Source organism: Apodemus sylvaticus, chromosome 2, assembly GCF_947179515.1.
Source record: "Apodemus sylvaticus chromosome 2, mApoSyl1.1, whole genome shotgun sequence".
Taxonomy (NCBI): Eukaryota; Metazoa; Chordata; class Mammalia; order Rodentia; family Muridae; genus Apodemus; species Apodemus sylvaticus.
The window spans coordinates 96,089,944-96,114,966 of record NC_067473.1 but is presented as its reverse complement, the minus strand read 5'-3'; the positions used below and the strand labels follow the sequence as shown (position 1 = coordinate 96,114,966).

Here is a 25,023-nt window from a genome sequence, read left to right as displayed (position 1 = left end):
GGAGAGAAGCCCCATGGCCATATTTGCTGCCTGCCAGGACAGAAAAGGGTCACTAGGTACTGTATCACCCTGAGCTTTAGATCACTGGTGGTGTAAACTGCCAGGAGTCTGCCTGCACTCAGGAACTGAGCACATAGGCAGGTTTGTCTGCCAGCTCGCTGGGTGCAGGGCCTGTGTGCTGCCCAGAGAGCTGCGGAAGGAGAGAAGCCCGTGGACATATTTGCTGCCTGCCGGGACAGAAAAGGGTCACTAGGCTGTATCACACTGAGCATTAGATTTCTAGTGGTGCAAACCACCAGGGGTCTGCCTGCACTCAGGAACTGAGCACATAGGCGGTTCATCTGCAAGCCAGTCCATCACAGGATCTGTGTCCTATGTGGGAATCAACACAGGGAGTGACCCCCACCACAACATCTTTGCTCCATAATAGAGCAGACAGAGAACACTGGTTGAACTTGACAACCTAAGAATAACATTGCTTGAGGCAAGACTGAGGCAGGCTCCAAAGGCACAAAAGAGGGAGGCAGCATATCAGTAATCTGTGCCAGAGGAAACCCAGTCATCCAGTGTTGCAGAGATAACCTTAAAGATCCACAGTAGGTTGAAATACCAGCCAGTGACAATAAGACCATCTAACACCTGGGAGACCTAGATGGATAAAGGCAAATGTAGGAACGTTACTAACAGAAACCAGGGCATTATGGCAGCATCTGAACCCAATTCTCCAACAATAGCAAGTCCTGGATACACCAGAAAAACAAAATTTGGATTTAAAATCACTGGTCATGATGCTGGTACAGGAACACATGAAGGACATACTTAAAGAAATTCAGGAGAAAATTGATCAAAAATTGGAAGCCCTTACAAGGGAAACACAAAAATCATTGAAGGAAATTCAGGACAATACAAAAGCCAATAAGGAGGAAATGCAAAAGTCACTTAAAGAAATACAGGAGAACTTTGATCAGCAGGCAGAAGTCATGAAAGAGGAAACACAAAAATCTCTTAACGAATTAGAGGAAAACACAAACAAGCAAATGACAGAACAGAGCAAAAACTTCCAGGATCTAAACACAGAAGTAGAAACAACTAAGAAAGCACAAAGGGAGACAACTTTGGAGACAGAAAACCTTGGGAAGAAATCAGGGACCATAGACGCAAATATCAACAACAGAATACAAGAGATAGAAGAAAGAATCTCAGATGCTGAAGATACCATAGAAACCATGGACTCAACAGTTAAAGAAAATGCAAAATGCAAAAAGCCTGTAACCCCAAACATCCAGGAAATCCAGGACACAATGAGAAAGCCAAATCTAAGGATTATAGGCATTGATGAGAGTGAAGATTTACAACTTAAAGGGCCAGCAAATATCTTCAACAAAATTATGGAAGAAAACTTCCCTAATCTAAAGAGAGAGATGCTGATGAATATAGAAGAAGCCTACAGAACTCTAAACAACTGGACCAGAACAGAAATACCTCCTGTCAAATAATCAAAACCCCAAATCTACTAAACAAAGAAAGAATACTTAGGGCAGTAAGAGAAAAAGGGCAAGTAACATATAAAGGAAGACCTATCAGAATTACACCAGATTTCTCACCAGAGACCACGAAAGCTAGAAGATCCTGGGCGGAGCTCATGCAGACTCTAAGAGAACACAAATGCCAGCCGAGACTACTATACCCAGCGAAACTCTCAATTACTATAGATGGAGAAGCCAACATATTCCATGACAAAACCAAATTTACACAATATCTTTCTACAAACCCAGCCCTACAAAGGATAATAGGGGGAAAAGACCATTACGAGGGGAACTATACCCTGGAAAAAGCAAGATATTAAGCTTCTTCATCAAACCCAAAGAAGATAACCACACAAGTATTAAATTAAAATAAAAAATGATAGGAAGCAATAACCACTACTCCTTGATATCTCTTAACATCAATGGACTCAATTCCCCAATAAAAAGACATAGACTAACAGACTGGCTACGTAAACAGGACCCTACATTTTGCTGCATACAGGAAACACACCTCAGTGTCAAAGACAAAAACTACCTTAGAGTAAAAGGCTGGAAGACAATTCTACAAGCAAATGGTCCCAAGAAACAAGCCAGAGTTGCCATTCTGATTTCAGATAAAATTGACTTTCAACCTAATGTCATCAAAAGAGACATGTAAGGTCACTACTTGCTGATCAAAAGAAAAATCCAACAAGAAGAATTCTCAATTCTGGACATCTATGCACCAAATACCAGGGCGCCTTCATTCATAAAAGAAACTTTACTAAAGCTCAAAGTACACATTGCACCTAACACAATAATAGTGGGTGACTTCAACACTCCACTCTTACCAATGGACCGATCAGGAAAACAGAAACTAAACAGGGAGACCGTGAAACTAATTGAAGCTTTGAACCAATTGGAGTTAACAGATATATATAGAACTTTTCATCCCAAAGCCAAAGAATATACCTTTTTCTCAGTACCTCATGGTACCTTCTCCAAAACAGATCATATAGTTTGTCATAAGACAGATCTCAACAAATATAAGAAGATTGAAATAATCCCATGCCTCCTATCAGATTACTATGGAGTAAAAGTGGTCTTTAATAACAGTAAAAACAACAGAAAGCCTGTAGGTACCCGAGGCCTACAAAGCTTGTGACGCCATACAAGCAATGTATAGGTCTGTTGCCAAGGCAACAGCTGCCGTTTACCCAGAATTCCATAGCCCACCTTTACCTGTAATTACGTCACCCCTGTTATATAACTGGGCAGCACTCTTTTCCTCTCTCTCTTTTTTCTTCCTCCCTTCCTTCCCACCTGCTACCCCTTCCCTATCTTAAATAAAGCCCCACGTGGAACTATATGGTCTAGTGTGTCTCATTGTGGCTCACAGTTCCACCGCTTCCCGCGGCTGCGCCATGGTGCACGCGTGTGGGCACAGCAAGCAGCAAGCAGCTGCAATGCAGCGAGCAGACAGGAACTCCGAGCAAGTGCAGAAACCAACACTGTCTTCAGATCTGTCTTCAGTCAGATCTCATTAAGGATGGTTGTGAGCCACCATGTGGTTACTGGGAGTTGAACTCAAGACCTTCAGAAGAGCATTCAGTGCTCTTAACCTCCGAGCCATCTCTCCAGCCCCACATGGTGGCTCACAACCATCCTTAATGAGATCCGACTGAAGACAGATCTGAAGACAGTGTTGGTTTCTGCGCTCGCTCCGAGGTCCTATCTGCTCACTGTGTTGCGGCTGCTCGCTGCTCTCTGCTCGCTGTGCCCACACGTGCTCACCATGGGCACCACGTCACAGCGAGCAGACAGGACCTGCAAGTGAGCACAGAAACCAACAAAGCCCACATACACATGGAAACTGAACAATACTCTACTCAATGATACCTTGGTCAAGGAAGAAATAAAGAAAGAAATCAAAGATTTCTTAGAATTTAATGAAAATGAAGGCACAACACACACAAATCTATGGCACAAAATGAAAGCAATGCTAAGAGGAAAACTCATAGCTTTGAGTGCCCCCAAAAAGAAATTTGAGAGAGCATACACTAGAAGATTGACAGAACAACTGAAAGCCCTGGAACAAGAAGAAGCTAATTCACCCAGGAGGAGAAGAAGACAGGAAATCATCAAACTCAGGGCTGAAATCAATCAAGTAGAAACCAAGAGAACCATACAAAGAATCAACAAAACCAAAAGCTGGTTCTTTGAAAAAAGTCAACAAGATAGATGAACTCTTAGCCAGACTGACCAAAGGGCACAGAGAAAGTATCCAAGTTAACAAAATTAGAAAGGAAAACGGAGATATTACAACAGAAACTGAGGAAATTCAAAAAATCATCAGATCCTACTACAAAAACCTGTGCTCAACACAACTGGAGAATCTGGAAGAAATGGACATTTTCTTAGACAGATACCTGTCCCTTCCCCCACATCATTGAGCTGGACTTCTCAGCCCATTCCATTCAAGCTGTGACATTCCTGGCTGGTAGTCCCCCACCCTTCTGCTGGTGTTATCTCTGGCCTTTGTTCCGCTGAGAACAATACAGCTGTTTTCACCTTAACAACCAAGGCTGCCTCAGGGCAGTCTCACCTGGAGACCAGCAGAGACCTGCCAGACTTCTCAGGTGACCCGCTGAGAAGAGGAGCCAAGGAGTTCACAAACTTCTCCTTGATGTTGGGGGGCAGGGTTGTTTTCTAAAGACTATATATATTATAAAGGCTAAATAATAGTAAAAATCAGTCTCGATCTGCAAAATGTCCTGACTCATTTCTCTTTTGTTGCCTTCCCGTTTATCCCCAGAATTCTCTTCCAGGTCTCCAGTTCACATGTGGCTGCGGGCGGCTACATAATGGCACCTTGAACACGGACTGACCTGCTACAGGAGAATTTCCTGAGGTGACCCTATCTGGTGAAGCTTCGCAGAAAAAATGGAAAGAAGAGGGTATCCGCAAGGGAAACAACTATAGGAGTTAAATGCTAGCGCTAGTATAAAATTTTATCCTTTGAAACTATTGTTGTGGGTGCAGAAGGATACGGCTAGGCAAGCAGAATTGTGTTGACCGGCAGGCATAATAGCTGCTTGGGATAGATAGATAGGGAAAAGTGGGACAGGAAAGCTTGCGCGAAACTTGCGCCCCACAACATTCAAGGACTGCTTCAGGCGAAAGGGATAGGGTTTGAGGAAGAAAGGTTAGAGGATTTTTTGGATCAAATATATTCTTGCTGTCCTTGGTTCCAAGAAAAACGAATGTTAAACGAGAGAAACTGGGAAAGAATTGGTAACTCCCTAAAGGCAGCCAAGGCAGATAATATTACCCTCTGCCTCTGGACACTTATAAAGGATATTATAGATGAAGGAGGCCTGGAGGAAGTAGATATTATTCAAGAACTTGAGGAATCTCAAAAAGAAAGCCTGCCATAAGGCCATCAAGACCTCATAGGGGGAAGACAGACTTGGCTGGTTATATTCGTCTCTGTTCTGAAATTGGCCCCTCTTATAATCAGGGTCTAGCAATGGCCGCAGCATTGCAGGGGACCACCATCCAGGGAATACTTTCGCAGAGATGAGGAAATAAAAGGTGTTTTAAATGTGGTAGTCTGGGTCATTTTAAAAGTGATTGTCCTAATAACAGACATGCTATAAGCGGGCAATCAGTTTGCTCCCCAGAAATCTGTCCTAAGTGTCGGGGAGAGACCTTTATCACAAATGAATCTGGTTATGTGTACTCCTAATGAAATTGTCTCTAGGCAAGAGTTAGAGCAAAGATCTTTACCCACTCAGGGGCCTGGGAAAGAAGGGCAAGGCATTAAAATGTTTAAAAGCTCCCAGCCTAACTCTAACTCTAGAGATCTGGGGCATTTTCAGTAATGGCCACTATCTTGCCTGCATCCCACGCCGATAAAATTCAATGGCTTAATGATAATCCTATGTGGGTTGATCAGTGGTCCTTATCTAAAGAAAAAATAGAAGCCGCCTCTTTGCAAGTGCAGGAGCAATTAGAGGCAGGACATTTAAGAGAATCCCTGCCTCCATGGAATATCCAAATACTTGTTTTTAAGAAAAAATCTGGTAAATGGAGATTGCTACAAGATCTAAGAAAGGTTAATGAAACTAGGTTGCCCATGGGAACTTTACAAGCTGGTCTTCCATCTCCCGTGGCTATTCCTAAAGGATTTTATAAAATAGTCATAGATTTAAAAGATTGTTTCTTTACTATTCCATTGCATCCGGAGGATTGCAAAAGATTTGCTTTCAGTGTTACTTCTAATAACTTCATGGAACCTTTGAAAAGATATCAATGGATAGTTCTTCCTCAGGGCATGGCTAACAGCCCTGCCTTATGTCAGAAGTTTGTGGAACAGGCCATTCAGCCTGTAAGACAACAGTGGCCAGATATTTACTTTGTCCACTACATGGATGATTTTCTGGTTACAGAAAAAAATCCTCAGACTTTGCTTTTATGTTTTAAAGATTTACAGCAAGCTTTAGCCGCAAAAGGATTGCAAATAGCTTTACAGCCATTGCATAATGCTCTTTTAATTTTCACAGACGGCTCTTCCAAGCTGGATATCTTAATAATAATCAACAGGTGGTTATAGAGACCCCTGGGCTTTCTTCTCAGTTATCAGAACTGACAGCAGTATTGTGTGTTTTTCAATCTATAAGTAATACTTTTAATCTCTTTACTGACAGTGCTTGCGTTGCATTTTCTGTACCACAATTAGAGACCTGTGGCACATGTAATTTTAATATGCCAGGAGGATCCTTGTTTTCACAATTGCAAAGTATCATTCTTGCTAGGAAAAATCCCTTTTACATTGGCCATCTAAGAGCTCACTCCGGTCTTCCTGGAGCCTTAGCTGAAGGCAATCAGTGCATTTGACAGAGCTCTAATAGGAGAGGCTTTAGTTTTAGAACCTATAGAAATGGCTAGACATAATTATGATAAATTTCATCTTTCTAGCCATACATTAAGACTCTGTCATAAGATCACAAAGGAGCAAGCAAAAATTATTATAAAACAATGCCCCAATTGCCTTACTTTAGCACCAGTGCCTCACTCAGGGGTTAATCCACGAGGCCTTATACCTAATCAAATTTGGCAAATGGATATAACTCACTATGCAAAATTTAGAAAATTAAAATTTATACATGTTTGCATTGATACTTGCTCAGGAATTCTTTTTGCCTATCTACATTCCGGAGAAGGCTCTAAAAATGTAACCGATCATTGTTTACAAGCCTTTTATACCATGGGATTACCCAAGGTCATTAAGACAGACAATGGACCAGCCTATTCTCGTAAGAACTTTATCTCATTTTGTAAAGAATTTGTTATTAAACATAAAAGTAGAATTCCTTATAACCCAATGGGTCAAGGAATCGTTGAGCGTGTTCATAACACCCTTAAAAACTGGCTTTTTAAAACAAAGAAGGGGAATCTATTCTATACCCCCCCCCTCCCGGCCAGGTCACCCAAAGCACATCTTGCTTTTGTTTTGTTCATTTTAAATTTCCTGCAGACTTATTCTAAAGGTCTTTCTGCAGCAGACAGGCACTGGCACCCTACCAGTTCTAATTCCTATGCCATGGTTAAATGCCGCGACCCTCTAACTAATACATGGAACGGCCCAGATCCAGTTCTGATCTGGGGCAGAGGGTCAATTTGTATTTTTTCTCAAAAAGAAGATGGAGCACAGTGGCTGCCAGAGAGGTTGGTAAGACCAGTAAACACACCCTAAAGCTGCTGGTAAGTATAATTAATTCACAGAGGCATTCCCTAAGCCGCTTCTCACTTACTTGGGAAGAAAGGTTCTTTTGTGCTTTTGCAGTTAATTTGCAAGCCAGGCCTCTTGCCTGAGTCACAAATTTGCAGTCAAATTGAACACCTTGGGCCTTCCCATACTGACCAAGCAAATTTTTTCTCTTAATCTCTTTTTGTGTTTCAAGCAGGTATCTCTCAGATACAACACTCAGAAGATTGGCTTCTACAGCAATGGCTGCCAGGATGAGGATGGGTGGCTATAAAAGCCAGCCAGCTCATATTCACAGAGCATTTACTTTACCAGTGGATCCTCGGAGATGGGGCTGCATAGTATTCGGAACTTTGCATGTTTGATAATATAACAAATATGGGCATCAGTTTGAAGTGCGAGGCAAGGCACTGCAAGGGAAAAGGAAAAATCCTGCTTCCGAGATTCCCTGAAAAGCACATCCGGCTGCATAGGGGTTGACATTGAGAGACTGTCCTTAAGTTATTAAGGCAGTCTATTTCCCCTCCCCTGAAAAAGATGTACTTTAATGTTTAAGAAGAGACCTCTATTTTTCCCTCACTGATTAAAAGCCTGTCATCCTTGGATGAATATATATATCCATTGAGTTTATAATATATATATATATAATATTTATAATATATAATGGATATAATATATATATCCATTGAGTTTTTAAAAATAAATAATTAAGGGGGAATTGTCCCTTCCCCCACAGCATTGAGCTGGACTTCTCAGCCCATTCCATTCAAGCCTTCCTGTTTATCCCCAGAATTCTCTTCCAGGTCGCAGTTCACATGTGGCCGCAGACAGCTACAGATACCAATTACCAAAATTAAACCAGGATCAAATAGACCATCTAAACAGACCCATAACCCCTAAAGAAATAGAAGGGGTCATAGATGGGCTTCCGACCAAAAAAAGCACAGGACCAGATGGTTTCAGTGCAGAATTCTATCACACCTTCAAAGAAGACTTAATACCAATACTCTTCAAACTTTTCCACCAAATAGAAACAGAAGGAATACTACCCAACTCCTTCTTCGAAGCCACTATTACGCTGATACCAAAACCACACAAAGATCCAACTAAGAAAGAGAATTTCAGACCAATTTCCCTTATGAATATCGATGGAAAAATACTAAATAAAATTCTTGCCCACTGAATCCAAGAGCAAATAAAAACGATCATCCACTATGATCACGTAGGCTTCATCGAGGGATGCAGGGATGGTTCAATATAAGGAAATCCATAAATGCTATTCACTACATAAACAAGTTCAAAGAAAAAAACCACATGGTCATTTCATTAGATGTTGAAAAAGCATTTGACAAAATTCAGCATCCTTTCACGCTAAAAGTCTTGGAAAGGACAGGAATTCAAGGCCCATCTCTAAACATAGTAAAAACAATATACAGCAAACCGGTAGCCAACATCAAACTAAATGAAGAGAAACTTGAAGCAATCCCACTAAAATCAGGGAATAGACAAGGCTGCCCCTCTCTCCATATCTTTTCAATATAGTTCTTGAAGTCCTAGCTAGAGCAATTAGACAACAATTAGAGCATAAGGAAGTCAAAGGGATACAAATTGGAAAGGAAGAAGTCAAACTATCACTCTTTGCAGATGATATGATCGTATACTTAAGTGACCCTAAAAACTCTACTAGAGAACTCCTACAGCTGATAAACAACTTCAGCAAAGTGGCTGGCTACAAAATCAACGCAAGCAAATCATAGCCTTTATATATTCAAAGGATAAGCAGACTGAGAAAGAAATTAGGGAAATGACCCCCTTCACAATAGCTACAAACAGCATAAAGTATCTTGGGGTGACTCTAACCAAACAAGTGAAAGACCTATATGACAAGAACTTCAGATCTCTGAAGAAGGAAATCAAAGATCTCAGAAAATGGAAAAAATCTTCCATGCTCGTGGATTGGCAGGATTAATATAGTTAAAATGGCCATCTTGCCAAAGGCAATCTACAGATTCAATGCTATCCCCATAAAAATCCCAACCCAGTTCTTCATAGAGCTAGAAAGAGCAATTCTCAAATTCATCTGGAATAACAAAACACCCAGGATAGCTAAAACTATTCTCAACGATAAAAGAAATTCAGGGAGATTCAGTATCCCAGACTCCAAACTTTACTACAGAGCTATAGTGATAAAAACTGCATGGTATTGGTACAATATCAGGCAAGCAGATCAATGGAATAGGATTGAAGACCCAGAAATAAACCAACACATCTATGGTCACTTGATCTTCGACAAAGGAGCTGAAAGCATCCAGTGGAAAAAAAATAGTGTTTTCAACAATTGGTGCTGTTTCAATTAGTGGTCAGCATGCAGAAGAATGTGAATCGATCCATTCTTATCTCCTTGTACTAAGCTCAACTCCAAATGGATCAAGGATCTCCAATAAAACTTGACACACTGAAACTAATTGAAAAGAAACTGGGGAAGACCTTGGAGGACATGGGTCCAGGGGAAAAGTTCCTGAATAGAACACCAATAGCTTATGCTCTAAGATTGAGAATTGACAAATGGGACCTCATAAAACTACAAAGTTTCTGTAAGGCAAGGGATAATGTCAAAAGGACAAAACGTCAACCAACAGATTTGGAAAGGATCTTCACCAACCTTAAATCCGGCAGAGGGCTAATATCTAATATATACAAAGACCTCAAGAAGGTAGAACCCAGAGAAGCAAATAATGCAATTAAAAAGTTGGGTATGGAGCTAAACAAAGAATTCTCACATGAGGAACTTCCGAGAGCTGAGAAACACCTTAAGAAATGTTCAACATCATTAATCATTAGGGAAATGCAAATCAAAACAACCCTGAGATTTCACCTCACACCAGTCAGAATGGCTAAGGTCAAAAACTCAGGAGACAGCAGATGTTGCTGAGGATGTGGAGAAAGAGGAACACTCCTCCACTGCTGGTGGGATTGCAAGATGGTGCAACCACTTTGGAAATCAGTCTGGCGGTTCCTCAGAAAACTGGGCGTGACACTTCCTGGGGACCCTGTTATACCACTCCTGGGCTTATATCCAGAGGATTCTTCAGCATGCAATAAGGACACATGTTCCACTATGTTCATAGCAGCCCTATTTGTAGTAGCCAGAAGCTAGATAGAACCTAGGTGTCCTTCAACGGAGGAATGGATACAAAAAAATGTGGTATATTTACACAATGGAGTACTATTCAGCCATTAGAAACAATGAATTCATGAAATTCTTAGACAAATGCATGGAGCTGGAGAACATCATACTAAGTAAGGTAACCCAGTCTCAAAAGATTAATCATGGTATGCACTCACTGATAAGTGGATATTAGCCTAGAAACTTTGATTACCCAAGACATAATCCACAAATTAAATGATGTCCAAAAAGAATGGAGGAGTGGCCCCTCGTTCTGGAAAGACTCATTCCAAGAGTATAGGGGAATTCCAGAAGAGGGAAGTGGTAAGGTGTAGATGGAGGAACAGGGGGAGGGAAGAGGGCTTATGGGACTTGTGGGGAGTGAGGACCCAGAAAAGGGGAAATCATTTGAAATGTAAATAAAAAATATATCAATAAAAAAAAGAAAAAGAAAGAAAAAAATCCCTCTTCCCCCCACAACCTGTTCTCCAATCAAACTCCTCCATCATCCCTGTCCTGTTATTCCTCTACACTGTTGCATTGAGCCTTTCCAGTTCCATTCCTGGGCATATACCCAGATGATTCCCAGTATATAATGACACACACACACACACACACACACACACACACACACACACACACACACACATATATATATATATATATATGTTCACATCACCCCTATTTATAATAAGCAGAAGCTGGAAAGAACCCAGAAGTCCCTCAACAGAGGAATGGATACAGAAAATAGGGTATATTTACAGTATGGAATGCTACTCTGCTATTGATAACAGTGAATTCATGAAATTATTAGGAAAATGGGTAGAACAGGAAAATATCGTGAAGTAATCTAATCGCAAAAGAACACACATTGCATGTACTCAGTGATACATGGATATTAGCCCAGAAGCTCGGCGTACCCAAGAAACAATTCACATAATAAATTATGCCCAAGAAGAAGGAAGGAGAGTCCCTTGTCCCTGAAAAGGACTATTATTTTCCATAACTTCCCCAGGCTGCATCCAAATCACTTTCCAAAAAAAAAAAAATTAACAGATATAATAAACAAAGAATATACACCATACCGTGGCTTCATAGTATCTTTGACATGGACAAATATACTCAGAAAAATATAATATTGTGGGAGTCATTGCCCAACATAATGGCTTTCTTTTGGGAAGAGTGGCCGTTTTAAAAATTTTAATTAAAAATATTTCATGTATTCACTACCTCTTTCTCAGTCACCTCCTCCCACAATACTTTCCCTATCCCCCACCCCTTCTCCTTTGAGTGGGTTGAGTTCTTCAGTATCCTCACAATCCTGGCACTCTAGTCTCTGTGAGGATAGGTGCTTCTTATTCCACTGAGGCCAGACCTAGTAGCCCAGCTCATAGCACATACCCCACATACAAGCAATACCTTTCGGGATAGCCACTCTTCCAATTATCCTAGACTCACATGAATGTCAAGCTGCATATCTGATAATTATGAACAGGAAGACCTAGGTCAAGCCCATCTATGTTCTTTGGGTGGTGGATCAGAATCTTAGAGCCCCAAGGGTACAGCTTAGTTGATTCCGTTGACCTCCCTCTGGAGTTTCTATTTCCTTCGGGGTCCACAATTCATCCTGCTATTCTTCCGTAAGAGTCCCTCCCCAAGCTCTATCCACCATTTGGCTGTGGGTATCTGTATCTGTCAGAATCAGCTTTTGGGTGGAGCATCTCAGAGGGTAACATGCACTTTGTCTGCACGCATAAGACAGTATCATTAATAGTGTTAGGTATTTGTGCTTACTAATGGAATGGGTCTCAAGTTGGGCTTATTATTGGCTAGCTATCACCTCAGTCTCTTCTCCGTTCCTCATGCCTACATTATTTATAGACATTATACATTTTGGGTTGAGTATTTTTGTGGGTTTGTTGGTGTCTCTCTTGCATGAATAGTGCCCTTAAAATAATATTTTATGGAAAATGAGGATTTCGTTTCTTATGCCTATGTATGATCTATGATACGTGTGATTACAATCAGACATACCATGGGAAAATGACATATACAATGAAAAATGGTATCAATCCCAAAAGCAAATTATGTAATCAGACCCCTCAGTAACCGATACTTTTTTTGTAGGTAAAAAACACAAGCTTTTAGAGCTATCCACTTAGTAAATGTTAAGTGGGGACTGTTGCAGGCAGTGTATCTGTTCTGTAATTCACTTTGATTCTGCATAAAATGCTTTCATGATTCACTGTATGTGTTTCTTATGTTCTTTGAATAAGACTTCCACAACCTGAGAAATCACAGGTCCAAACAGATTGCTAGCAATATGAGTGAAGTTAATATAGAGAAGTAAACATAGGTCACAGCAGATGGTATTTGCTACTTCTAAAAAAATGATTCAAAAAAACAAAGTGGCAAGTAATATTAGTCACAAGTCCACTCCTTGTCAATGTAACCTCCCAAATACCATTGCTAAACTACTATATTCTCCCCAATATTTCCATGGGATCATAACTGTCTCATAATACAAAATATAGTCAATTTAACTTCAAAATTTCTCCTAGACTTTATTCTCTCTTTTTATCTTCCTTTATAAGCATGTATGTGTGTTTGTGTGTGTGTGTGTGTGTGTGTGTGTGTGTGTGCATGTGGGTGCATGTGTGCACACTACATATTTGCAGGTAACTACATAAGAGGTCACTGGATCACTTGAAACTATGCTGAAAGTAAGTAGACCATTGTCTTGTAGTAGTAAGATGTAAACTTGGGTTTTCTGGCAGAGCAGGAATTGCTCTTAACTCCTTAGGTAACTCCATAGCCATCACTTCTCTCATTCTTTTACTCTTTAATAGTGCCAACACTGTCAAAACTTTAATTTCAAGCTAAACCATTCTCTTATATTTGAATCCCTGTAATATAAAAACCAATGTATATATTTCTAACATATAATTGTAAAGAGCAAACATTCACAATTGAAAATGAAAGAAAGCAACAGGACTATAGGAATAAAGACCAGACCAAACAAGATCCAAACAATAGTAGCAAATGTCAAGTATGGCCTCACCATATCTGTCAACTGGGCCTTATTGTGGTATATTTAGGAATCCAAATGATAAAAATACACCCTCCCCACCAGGGCTGCCATATTCCTAACACAGCTTCTCTCTTGGGTTGACTATATTTAATGCATGCCAATTAAGTTTCCTATGTACTGTGATCCCTAGTGTAAATTTAGGTTCATCTTCCAACAATATGCAAGAAAAATCTCAGAGTATCCTGGCAGAGAATCTAACAGGACACAAGTGCTTGTTTTAAATTAAAGTTTCAAGGTGCCTTCTCAAAAATGATGAAGTAGAGGGCCATGCCTTGTATTTCTTGAGTGCATTTGAATTTTTAATGTTTTGAGTTCATGGATCATATCTGTTGTTTAATAGCTTAAAACATACTATTATAAATTCTCTTTGAGGGATGAGAAGGCTGTCCTCTCATCATCGGAGTTTATTCTAACATGATACTACAAGTGACATATTAGATGAAAGTAAATGCATAATCTGCTCTCATCAGTGACCAAATGAGATGGATAATTCCATGTTACAACTTACTAATTTCTATGTTCTATCTTGGAAGCTCTTGTCCCAATTGAGCAGCCTTCTGTAACAAATTCTTTGGCCCATTTACATGGATGCTCTGCTTCTCCCATCTGAACATTATTACCCTTCCATGGTGGTCTTTGTATCTCTTCCTTTCCTCCTTTTCATGGTCCTAACCCCAGTGTGCCTTACTGGCTGTTTTTGTGCATCAACTTGACACAGGCTAGAGTTATCACAGAGAAAGCAGCCTCAATTGGGGAAGTACCTCCATGATATCCAGCTCTGGGACATTTTCTCAATTAACGATCAAGGGTGTGTGGCCCAGTGTTGGTGGTGCCATCCCTGGGCTGGTAGTTTTGACTTCTATAAGAGAGCAGGCTAAGAAAGCCAGGAGAAGCAAACCAGTAATGAACATCCCTCCATGGCCTCTGCATCAACCCTTGCTTGATGACCTGCATGAGTTTCACTCCTGACTTCCTTTTGTGATGAACAACAATGTGGAAGGTGGAAGTATAAGTTGAATATACCCTTTCCTCTCCATCTTGCTTCTTGGTCAGAATGTTTGTGCAGAAATAGAAATCCTGACTAAGACAGTGACTAAACCCTGCCTATGTCTCTTCTACCCAGCTATTGTCTGCTGGCATCTTTATTTACCAATCAGAAATAAATGGAAGCAGGTGCCCAGAAGGTATGTGCTGACCCTCCCTTGCAAAATTTTTTGGGGAAGCCAATTAGCATTAGAATTCAAGCAGCAACATTATTCCTTCTCCCAAATCATCTATAAATGAGATAGTAGATTAAAACACTTCTATATTTAGGGCCTTGAAGAAATTGTCTGTAAACCAATGTGAATGTGAACTACAGAACTTCTCATGTCCTGTAACATCCAAAGCCACATTCTCTCTGATCATGACCCCCTGCAATATTATCCTCAGTTTCCATGAGTAACCACTTTCTGTTTCCCATTTGAACCATCCCTATACACTGAGAATCATTTAATTAGTGAAGAATGGATGAAGTGAATAAATAGTTCACAGAATAGAGTGATTAAAATGCTTACTTCCTGAAATGTTTAGAAATGTTTGTATAGATGAGAGTGTAATTGTTCAAATGGCAGAGACTTTTAAATGAGTATGAAGACAAAACTTCTATAAATGGTGTCTAACTTAAAGCAATCAGAACCCAAACTTAGTTATCCTTATTACCTGAATAGAGGTTTCTTGTTATCATCCTTAAGACTTTTCAAAGTTGAGAACATTAAAGGTTATAGGAAGACATATATTCAGTAAGTTTAAGAAATAAAAAAAAAACTTGACATAATACAGGTGATGTACAATATCTCCAGCTTGATCTAAAAGGACCATGATAGAAAATGAAAAGACCCTCAAGGTGTAATATTCATTGGCTTTTGAGACATACCTTTTCTCTATTTTTTTTTTATTTTGAATATTTCTAATAGTATGAATCTATGGAAATGAATTTTTCTCTGCTTCATTTTTTTCTTCATTGGGGCCTCTCTGCAGCTTTATATAAATGAGATAGTAGATTAAAACACTTCTATATTTAGGGCCTTGAAGAAATTGTCTGTAAACCAATGTGAATGTGAACTACAGAACTCCAAAATCTCTTTTCATTTTTATGGGAAGTATATGAGGAATTGCATTTTCTCCACACCAAATAAGTATACCTTATCCTTTGTTTCCCGAGATAATTTCATGCATCAAGACATAGATCACAATCTAGGTACCTGACATATGACAATAAAATTAAGCCTTCTTGTAAGTGATGCACTTTTCCTCAGAGTAATCCCATCATTTTACATATTTCTATGGATAAGAAAAAATTGAATGGCATGGAAGTTTAACCAGAAGTCCGAGAGTTAGATCAAATATTGTCCATTTTACTATTAGCTCTAAGACAATGAAGTGTGCAGGAAAATGGGCTTCCAGAGGAGTGTGAAAAAGGACTGATTTAGAGTCGCGAGAGACTCACCAAGTTCTATCCATGTTATACTGACTTGTATCAATAATAACTGTAGGATGTCTGAGAATGCATCTTCATGAAGGGGGTAATGGTAGAAGTAGCCACTTGAAAGAACCTAGGCACTGTATCAGTACATCCATAAATCAGATAAATGCAAAGTGAGGTCAAACATTTGAGATAATAAGACACCAGTCAGTCTTCTCTGTTGAGTGCCTCAGGTGTGGGACAGGTATAACACACAAAGTGACTATAGTCCACCAGATCCATTCATGACTTGGATCCTGGTAACAATGAATTCCCTTCTTCCTGTATGTAGAGAAAAAAAATCCCATATAATTACCATTTATATGAGTGTTCTGGAACACACTTTTATGAAACTGTGAAATAAATTAGCATTTTGATTGACTATGTTTATTAGCATGATATTATTGCTTAATCACAACATTCATTATGTTATCAGTACATGAAATATATTTATATTAATAGATAGAAGTAGTGCTAGATGAAAACTTCTTATCTCTATTGCATGAAAATACATCGTTGATATATCCTTGAATGGAAACATTGTAACCACATACTAAAGAATCTCCCTTGTCATTAGTTTTTCAGATTAATAAGCTTCTTAACCTACACTGTCTCTTCTTTCTGACACCTCTTCTGTGTCCATGTCCATCTTCAGGCCATGAACTGTGTCAGTCTCACCCTGTAAAATCTCTGTCTCCTATAGAATGGTTGTCTGTACATGAAAAATTTTCCCATTCAATGATTCATGGAAACTCACATAGTCTGGACACTGCTATGGCTATAATTCCCCATGTATAGTCTTTACTTTCATTTTCTTACATGCTTCTTTCACCACACAACCTGGGCCCTTCTGTCCTAAACTTAGACTAGCATACATGTCCTCTTAATATTTAGAGAAGATATATGGGGCCCATAGCACATGAATTGGGATCCAATGTACCTTTGAGGACATGAACAATTATTTATTAAAGAATAATTATATACATTAAATGCAATAGCTTGTATTACAAATGGAAAGAAGTCAGGTGCCATAATCTGGAGACTCACATAAGCATTGGGTATACATATAATCTCAGATCAATATAGGAAGGTGTTCATATACATAGAAAGAGAGGGGGAAACCCACAAAATTGTTGGCTTGAAGGAAGAAAATATTGATTAGCTGAGCTGTCATAAATAAAGTAAGACTGTTTACTTGAAAAGATGGGTTATTTATGTGAGACTCCCTTCATTTACAAAACACAACTTCTCTTTGGGAGAAGTTACTTTGTTACTCTGTGGTAATCACTGTGGTTAAGGTGAGTTGTGGTGCTCAGTCCAAAGGGATACATCTAAAAAAGGCTCCCATACTCAAGGCTCATGAAACATTTAAAAAAGGAAGTGGAAATACAGACAGATCCAGAGGATCTGGAATTTGCTGTCAGGCTGTGTCTCTTAGTATCAACACAAGCTATATCTGTAAAGTATCAACCACATGACTACTCAAATTTGAGTTGAACAAGGAGGACACCAATGAACATGACAAATAGAATGTAATAAGGCCTCACATCTACAAAAGTCAGTATGGGGAAGCAGGTAAAGCTGTCAGCAGAAGAGATGCTCCTCCTCAGGGAAGAGCATAACAATTGAATGTCCCGTTTGAAAAGATTAACCCAGAAATTTTATATATATATAAATTATTTTATATGGATTCAATTAGTTATATTAGGGGCACGTGCACGTGCGTGTGCATGTGTGTGTGTGTGTGTGTAAAAATACATAAGTGCATACAATAACAATTAATGGAAAAAGAGGCCTTGAATTTGAAAGAGACCAGGTACATGTATTATGGGGAACTTGAAATAAGAAAAGGTAATGCAAAAATGTTGTAACTAAAATTCAGCCTCACAAACATACACAGGAAGAAAAGCCAGAATAAAATTCATGGGCACAATAACATGTAAGCCTATTTATAAAAAGACAATGGAACTATTTATGCACTGTCTATAAGAGTGCCATATCTGAAACACTCTATCATGGATGCATACATAGTAAATAAATTCTATGTGGAACAGAAGAGAAGTCATAATAATGCATAATTCAAAGACAGTTGCTTTTCTCTGTTCAAAGAGAAGCACATTCCCTACAAATAAACATGGACTGCATCTCACTTGTAGACACAGAGTACCACAGGTCTGTAATGAGCTACTGACCTGATAAGTCCTTCAGCTGTGAGGACTATCCTTTGCTGATTTGCATGTACCCAAAGCACAGCCTACTGACATGAGGACTTCTCCATATTCAGGTCAGAATCTGTTCTGGAGTCAGCCTCACACTGATCACACACAGACATGGGTGTGCCCACTCAGCTCCTGGGGTTGCTGCTGCTGTTGCTTACAGGTAAGAAAGAGAGCACTGGAAATTTTTTCAACTTCCTCTAGTCAGTGCTGCTTGATCTCAGTGAAAATCCTCTTCCAATAGAATTAATCATGTGGGGCTTTGTTTTCAATTTTCCAATCCTAGATGGAAGATGTAACATTAAGATGACTCAGTCTCCAGACTCCCTGGCTGTATCTGTGGAAGAAATTGTCACTATGACATGTCAAGTTACACCCGTTTAGTATTATATCAGCAGAAATCAGGGAAATCTCAGCTCCTGATCTATTGTGCAAACAGATTGGCAAGTGGTGTCCCTTCAAGGTTCAGTGGCAGCGGATCTGGCACACAGTATTCTCTCAAAATTAACAACCTGCAGCCCGAAGATGTAACAACTTATTACTGTCAAGAACATTATAGTACTCTCTCCACAGTGATTCAAGCCATGATATAAACCTCAAATGAAAGTTTATGTGAGAGAACCGGCTTCCCCAACTGTTCCTAATCATGTCTCCATCTACTCAACTGTTGAAAGTGTTTCTCTTTTCCAGGGTTTAAGTGTCAATGTGAAGTTTTCATATAGAAATCAGAGAAACTTTTCTGCCTTCATTCCCATTCATTTCCCCTGGTCTAGAATCAAAACAAGGGTTTGGTTTTCATGACTCATTAAAAAAGAAGTATATAACAAAAAGTGTTTCCTGATGTAATACAATCCCTGGTACACAAGAGAAGTATGGTTAAATAGAAACCTAACCCAGGTTACAAGTCATTTCTTACAATAAGATGAGTATGAGAGATAGGTTACCTGTGCTATCTTAAGAGGTGTAGGAAGGGTCTATTATTTCCGGGGCCATACAGATAATATGGATATCATTTGTGCTAATAGCCACCTGGTAGTGAGAACAAGGGGTGCTTCTGGCTATAAAGATAATGGAAGGTCACACATAACATCTTTTCTATTTTTCACTCTCTGGGAGATCTCTGTTACTCCATCTATTTCTTCCTCTATGCCTTATTTCTCTGCGTCTATGAATCACTCCTTTTTATCATTTATTTAATAACTTACTTTTCTATTGTTCTAACAATACACCATGGCCAGGTCAATTTATCAATAAAATAATTTAACCGGGGAGATCTCAGTTCCAGATTAGTCGAAGAATATCATGGTGGGAAGCATGTTAGTAGGCAGGCAGGAGTAGAGTTGATATAGTTGTTAATAACTTAAACCATCTACAAATAGGTGACACAGAGAAGTAGATAACTGTGAGTGGTTTGAGCTTTTGAATCTTCAAAGCATACCCTCAGTGACAAACCTCCTTCAGCAATGCCATATCTCCTAACTTTTCACAAAGAGTTCCAATGACTGAAGACCAAGCATGAAAATATGTGAAATTCTGGAGGACATTCTTATTCAAACCACCATCATAAATAAGATTTTGCAGATACAACACTATAGAAAAAGAGTGTATTGGAATTGCAAACTTATGAATTGTGATAGCTTAGCAACCTTTGATTCTTCTGGACTTGGCTTACAGACACAATTCTTTTCAAGCAAATCACTTACCAACCTGGAACTATAACTTCCCCAGGCTGCATGCATATCACCCTCCAAAAAATTAACAAATAAAATAAACAATTATGTTATATCATCCTATGTATTCATGGTATCACCTCTACATGGGCAAATACACTCAGAAAAATATAATCAAGTGGAAGTAGTTGCCAAACCAAGTGTACAATGCTTTGTGTTTTAAACAGTGATCATTTTACTTTACTTTACTTTACCTTAACTTAATTTAATTTAATTTAATTTAATTTTTTTCACTTACTCACTACTTCTTTTTTTTTAATTTTTTTTATTCGATATAATTTATTTACATTTCAAATGATTTCCCCTTTTCTAGCCCCCCCACTCCCCGAAAGTCCCGTAAGCCCCCTTCTCTTCCCCTGTCCTCCCACCCACCCCTTCCCACTTCCCCGTTCTGGTTTTGCTGAATACTGTTTCACTGAGTCTTTCCAGAACCAGGGGCCACTCCTCCTTTCTTCTTGTACCTCATTTGATGTGTGGATTATGTTTTGGGTATTCCAGTTTTCTAGGTTAATATCCACTTATTAGTGAGTGCATACCATGATTCACCTTTTGAGTCTGGGTTACCTCACTGAGTATGATATTCTCTAGCTCCATCCATTTGCCTAAGAATTTCATGAATTCGTTGTTTCTAATGGCTGAATAGTACTCCATTGTGTAGATATACCACATTTTTTGCATCCACTCTTCTGTTGAGGAATACCTGGGTTCTTTCCAGCATCTGGCAATTATAAATAGGGCTGCTATGAACATAGTAGAACATGTATCCTTATTACATGGTGGGGAGTCTTCTGGGTATATGCCCAGGAGTGGTATAGCAGGATCTTCTGGAAGTGAGGTGCTCAGTTTTTGGAGGAACCGCCAGACTGATTTCCAGAGTGGTTGTACCAATTTGCAACCCCACCAGCAGTGGAGGAGTGTTCCTCTTTCTCCACACCCTCTCCAACACCTGCTGTCTCCTGAATTTTTAATCTTAGCTATTCTGACTGGTGTAAGATGAAATCTTAGGGTTGTTTTGATTTGCATTTCCCTAATGACTAATGAAGTTGAGCATTTTTTAAGATGCTACTCCGCCATCCGAAGTTCTTCAGGTGAGAATTCTTTGTTTAACTCTGTACCCCATTTTTTAATAGGGTTGTTTGGTTTTCTGGAGTCTAACTTCTTGAGTTCTTTATATATATTGGATATTAGCCCTCTATCTGATGTAGGATTGGTGAAGATCTTTTCCCAATTTGTTGGTTGCCGATTTGTCCTCTTGATGGTGTCCTTTGCCTTACAGAAACTTTGTAATTTTATGAGGTCCCATTTGTCAATTCTTGCTCTTAGAGCATACGCTATTGGTGTTCTGTTCAGAAACTTTCTCCCTGTACCGATGTCCTCAAGGGTCTTCCCCAGTTTCTTTTCTATTAGCTTCAGAGTGTCTGGCTTTATGTGGAGGTCCTTGATCCATTTGGATTTGAGCTTAGTACAAGGAGACAAGGATGGATCAGTTCGCATTCTTCTGCATGCTGACCTCCAGTTGAACCAGCACCATTTGTTGAAAAGGCTATCTTTTTTCCATTGGATGTTTTCAGCCTCTTTGTCGAGGATCAAGTGGCCGTAGGTGTGTGGGTTCATTTCTGGATCTTCAGTCCTGTTCCCTTGATCCTCCTGTCTGTCACTGTACCAATACCATGCAGTTTTTAACACTATTGCTCTGTAGTATTGCTTGAGGTCAGGGATACTGATTCCCCCAGATTTTCTTTTGTTGCTGAGAATAGTTTTAGCTATCCTGGGTTTTTTGTTGTTCCAGATGAATTTGATAATTGCTCTTTCTAACTCTGTGAAGAATTGAGTTGGGATTTTGATGGGTATTGCATTAAATCTGTATAGTGCTTTAGGCAAAATGGCCATTTTAACTATATTGATTCTACCGATCCATGAGCATGGGAGGTTTTCCCATTTTTTGAGGTCTTCTTCCATTTCCTTCTTCAGAGTCTTGAAGTTCTTGTCATACAGATCTTTCACATGTTTGGTAAGAGTCACCCCAAGATACTTTATACTGTTTGAGGCTATTGTGAAGGGGGTCATTTCCCTAATTTCTTTCTCAGCCTGCTTAGCCTTTGAGTATAGGAAGGCCACTGATTTGCTTGAGTTGATTTTACAACCTGCCACTTTGCTGAAGTTGTTTATCACCTGTAGGAGCTCTCTAGTGGAGTTCTTTGGCTCACTTAGGTAGACGATCATGTCGTCTGCAAATAATGATAGTTTGACTTCTTTCTTTCCAATTTGTATACCTTTGACCTCCTTATGTTGTCGAATTTCCCGAGCTAGTACTTCAAGTACAATATTGAAAAGATAAGGGGAAAGGTGGCAGCCTTGTCTGGTCCCTGATTTCAGTGGAATTGCTTCAAGTTTCTCTCCATTTAGTTTGATGCTGGCTACCGGTTTGCTGTATATTGCTTTTACTATGTTTAGGTATGGGCCTTGAATTCCTGTTCTCTCCAAGACTTTAAGCATGAAGGGATGCTGAATTTTGTCAAATGCTTTTTCAGCATCCAATGAAATGACCATGTGGTTTTGTTCTTTGAGTTTGTTTATGTAGTGGATTGTATTGATGGATTTCCGTATATTGAACCAACCCTGCATTCCCGGGATAAAGCCTACTTGATCATGGTGGATGATCGTTTTGATGTGTTCTTGGATTCGGTTGGCAAGAATTTTATTGAGTATTTTTGCATCGATGTTCATAAGGGAAATTGGTCTGAAGTTCTCTTTCATTGTTGGATCTTTGTGTGGCTTTGGTATCAGCGTAATTGTGGCTTCGTAGAAGGAATTGGGTAGTGTTCCTTCTGTTTCTATCTTGTGGAATAGTTTGAAGAGTATTGGTGTTAACTCTTCTTTGAAGGTCTGGTAGAATTCTGCACTGAAGCCATCTGGTCCTGTGCTTTTTTTGGTTGGAAGACTTTCTATGACTCCTTCTATTTCTTTAGACATTATGGGACTGTTTAGATGGTCTAGTTGGTCCTGATTTAATTTTGGTATCTGGTGTCTGTCAAGGAAATTGTCCATTTCCTCCAGATTCTCCAGTTGTGTTGAGTACAGGCTCTTGTAGTAGGATCTGATGATTTTTTGGATTTCGTCAGTTTCCGTTGTTATATCTCCCTTTTCATTTCTAAGTTTGTTAATTTGGATACTTTCTTTGTGCCCTTTGGTCAGTCTGGCTAAGGGTTTATCTATCTTGTTGATTTTCTCAAAGAACCAGCTCCTGGTTTTGTTGCTTTTTTGTATGGTTCTCTTTGTTTCTACTTGATTGATTTCGGCCCTGAGTTTGATGATTTCCTGCCTTCTACTCCTCCTGGGCGAAGTAGCTTCTTTTTGTTCTAGGGCTTTCAGGTGTGTCATTAAGCTGGTAATGTATGCTCTCTCCATTTTCTTTTTGGAGGCACTCAGGGCTATGAGTTTTCCTCTTAGCACTGCTTTCATTGTGTCCCAGAGATTTGGGTATGTTGTGTTTTCATTTTCATTGTGTTCTAAAAAGTCTTTAATTTCTTTCTTTATTTCTTCCTTGACCAAGGTATCATTGAGTAGAGTATTGTTAAGTTTCCACGTGTATGTGGGTTTTCTGTTGTTTCTGTTGCTATTGAAGACCACTTTTACTCCATAGTGATCAGATAGGAGGCATGGGATTAGTTCTATCTTCTTATATTTGTTGAGGTCTGTCTTGTGACCAATTATATGGTCGATTTTGGAGAAGGTACCATGAGGTGCTGAGAAAAAGGTATATTCTTTTGTTTTAGGATAGAATGTTCTATATATATCTGTTAAATCTAATTGGTCCAAAGCTTCAATTAGTTTCATTGTGTCCCTGTTTAGTTTCTGTTTTCCTGATCGGTCCATTGAGGAAAGTGCAGTGTTGAAGTCACACACAATTATTGTGCTAGGTGCAATGTGTGCTTTTAGTTTTAATAAAGTTTCTTTTACGAAAGAGGGTGCCCTTGCATTTGGGGCATAGATGTTCAGGATTGACAGTTCTTCTTTTTGTATTTTTCCTTTGACCAGCAAGAAGTGTCCCTCAGGGTCTCTTTTGATGACTTTGGGTTGAAAGTCAATTTTATCTGATATTAAAATGGCTACTTCAGCTTGTTTCCTGAGACCATTTGCTTGTAAAATTGTCTTCCAGCCTTTTACTCTAAGGTAGTGTTTGTCTTTGACCCTGAGGTGTGTTTCCTGTAAGCAGCAAAATGTAGGGTCCTGTTTACATATCCATTCAGTTAGTCTGTGTCTTTTTATTGGGGCATTAAGTCCATTGATGTTAAGAGATATTAAGGAATAGTGATTGTTACTTCCTATCATTTTTGACGTTAATTTTTAAATTTGAATGCTTAACTTCTTTTGGGTTTGATGAAAGGTTACTATCTTGCTTTTTCCAGGGTGAAGTTTCCCTCCTTGTATTGGTGTTGTCCTCCTATTATCCTTTTTAGGGCCGGGTTTGTGGATAGATATTGGGTAAACTTGGTTTTGTCATGAAATATCTTAGTTTCTCCATCTATGGTGATTGAGAGTTTTGCTGGATATAGTAGTTTTGGTTGGCATTTGTGTTCTCTTAGAGTCTGCATGAGATCTGCCCAGGACCTTCTAGCCTTCATAGTCTCAGGTGAAAAGTCTGCTGTGATTCTGATAGGTCTTCCTTTATATGTTACTTGGTCTTTTTCTCTTACTGCCTTTAGTATTCTTTCTTTGTTTAGAACATTTGGTGTTTTGATTATTATGTGACGGGAAGTATTTCTCTTCTGGTCCAGTCTCTTTGGAGTTCTGTAGGCTTCTTGTATATTCATGGGCATCTCTCTCTTTAGGTTAGGGAAGTTTTCTTCCATAATTTTATTGAAGATATTTGCTGGCCCTTTAAGTTGTAAATCTTCACTCTCATCTATGCCTATAATCCTTAGGTTTGGTCTTCTCATTGTGTCCTGGATTTCCTGGATATTTTGGGTTACAACCTTTTTGCATTTTGCATTTTCTTTAACTGTTGAGTCCATGGTTTCTATGGAATCTTCAGCATCTGA

The 25,023-nt window shown here is 39.3% G+C and overlaps 1 pseudogene; it reads left to right on the top strand.

Annotated features, from left to right (window-relative positions):
• The first annotated feature begins 18,365 nt into the window (after positions 1-18,365).
• On the top strand, positions 18,366-18,844 carry LOC127677977 (immunoglobulin kappa chain variable 12-41-like; annotated as a pseudogene).
• Positions 18,845-25,023: the final 6,179 nt, after the last annotated feature.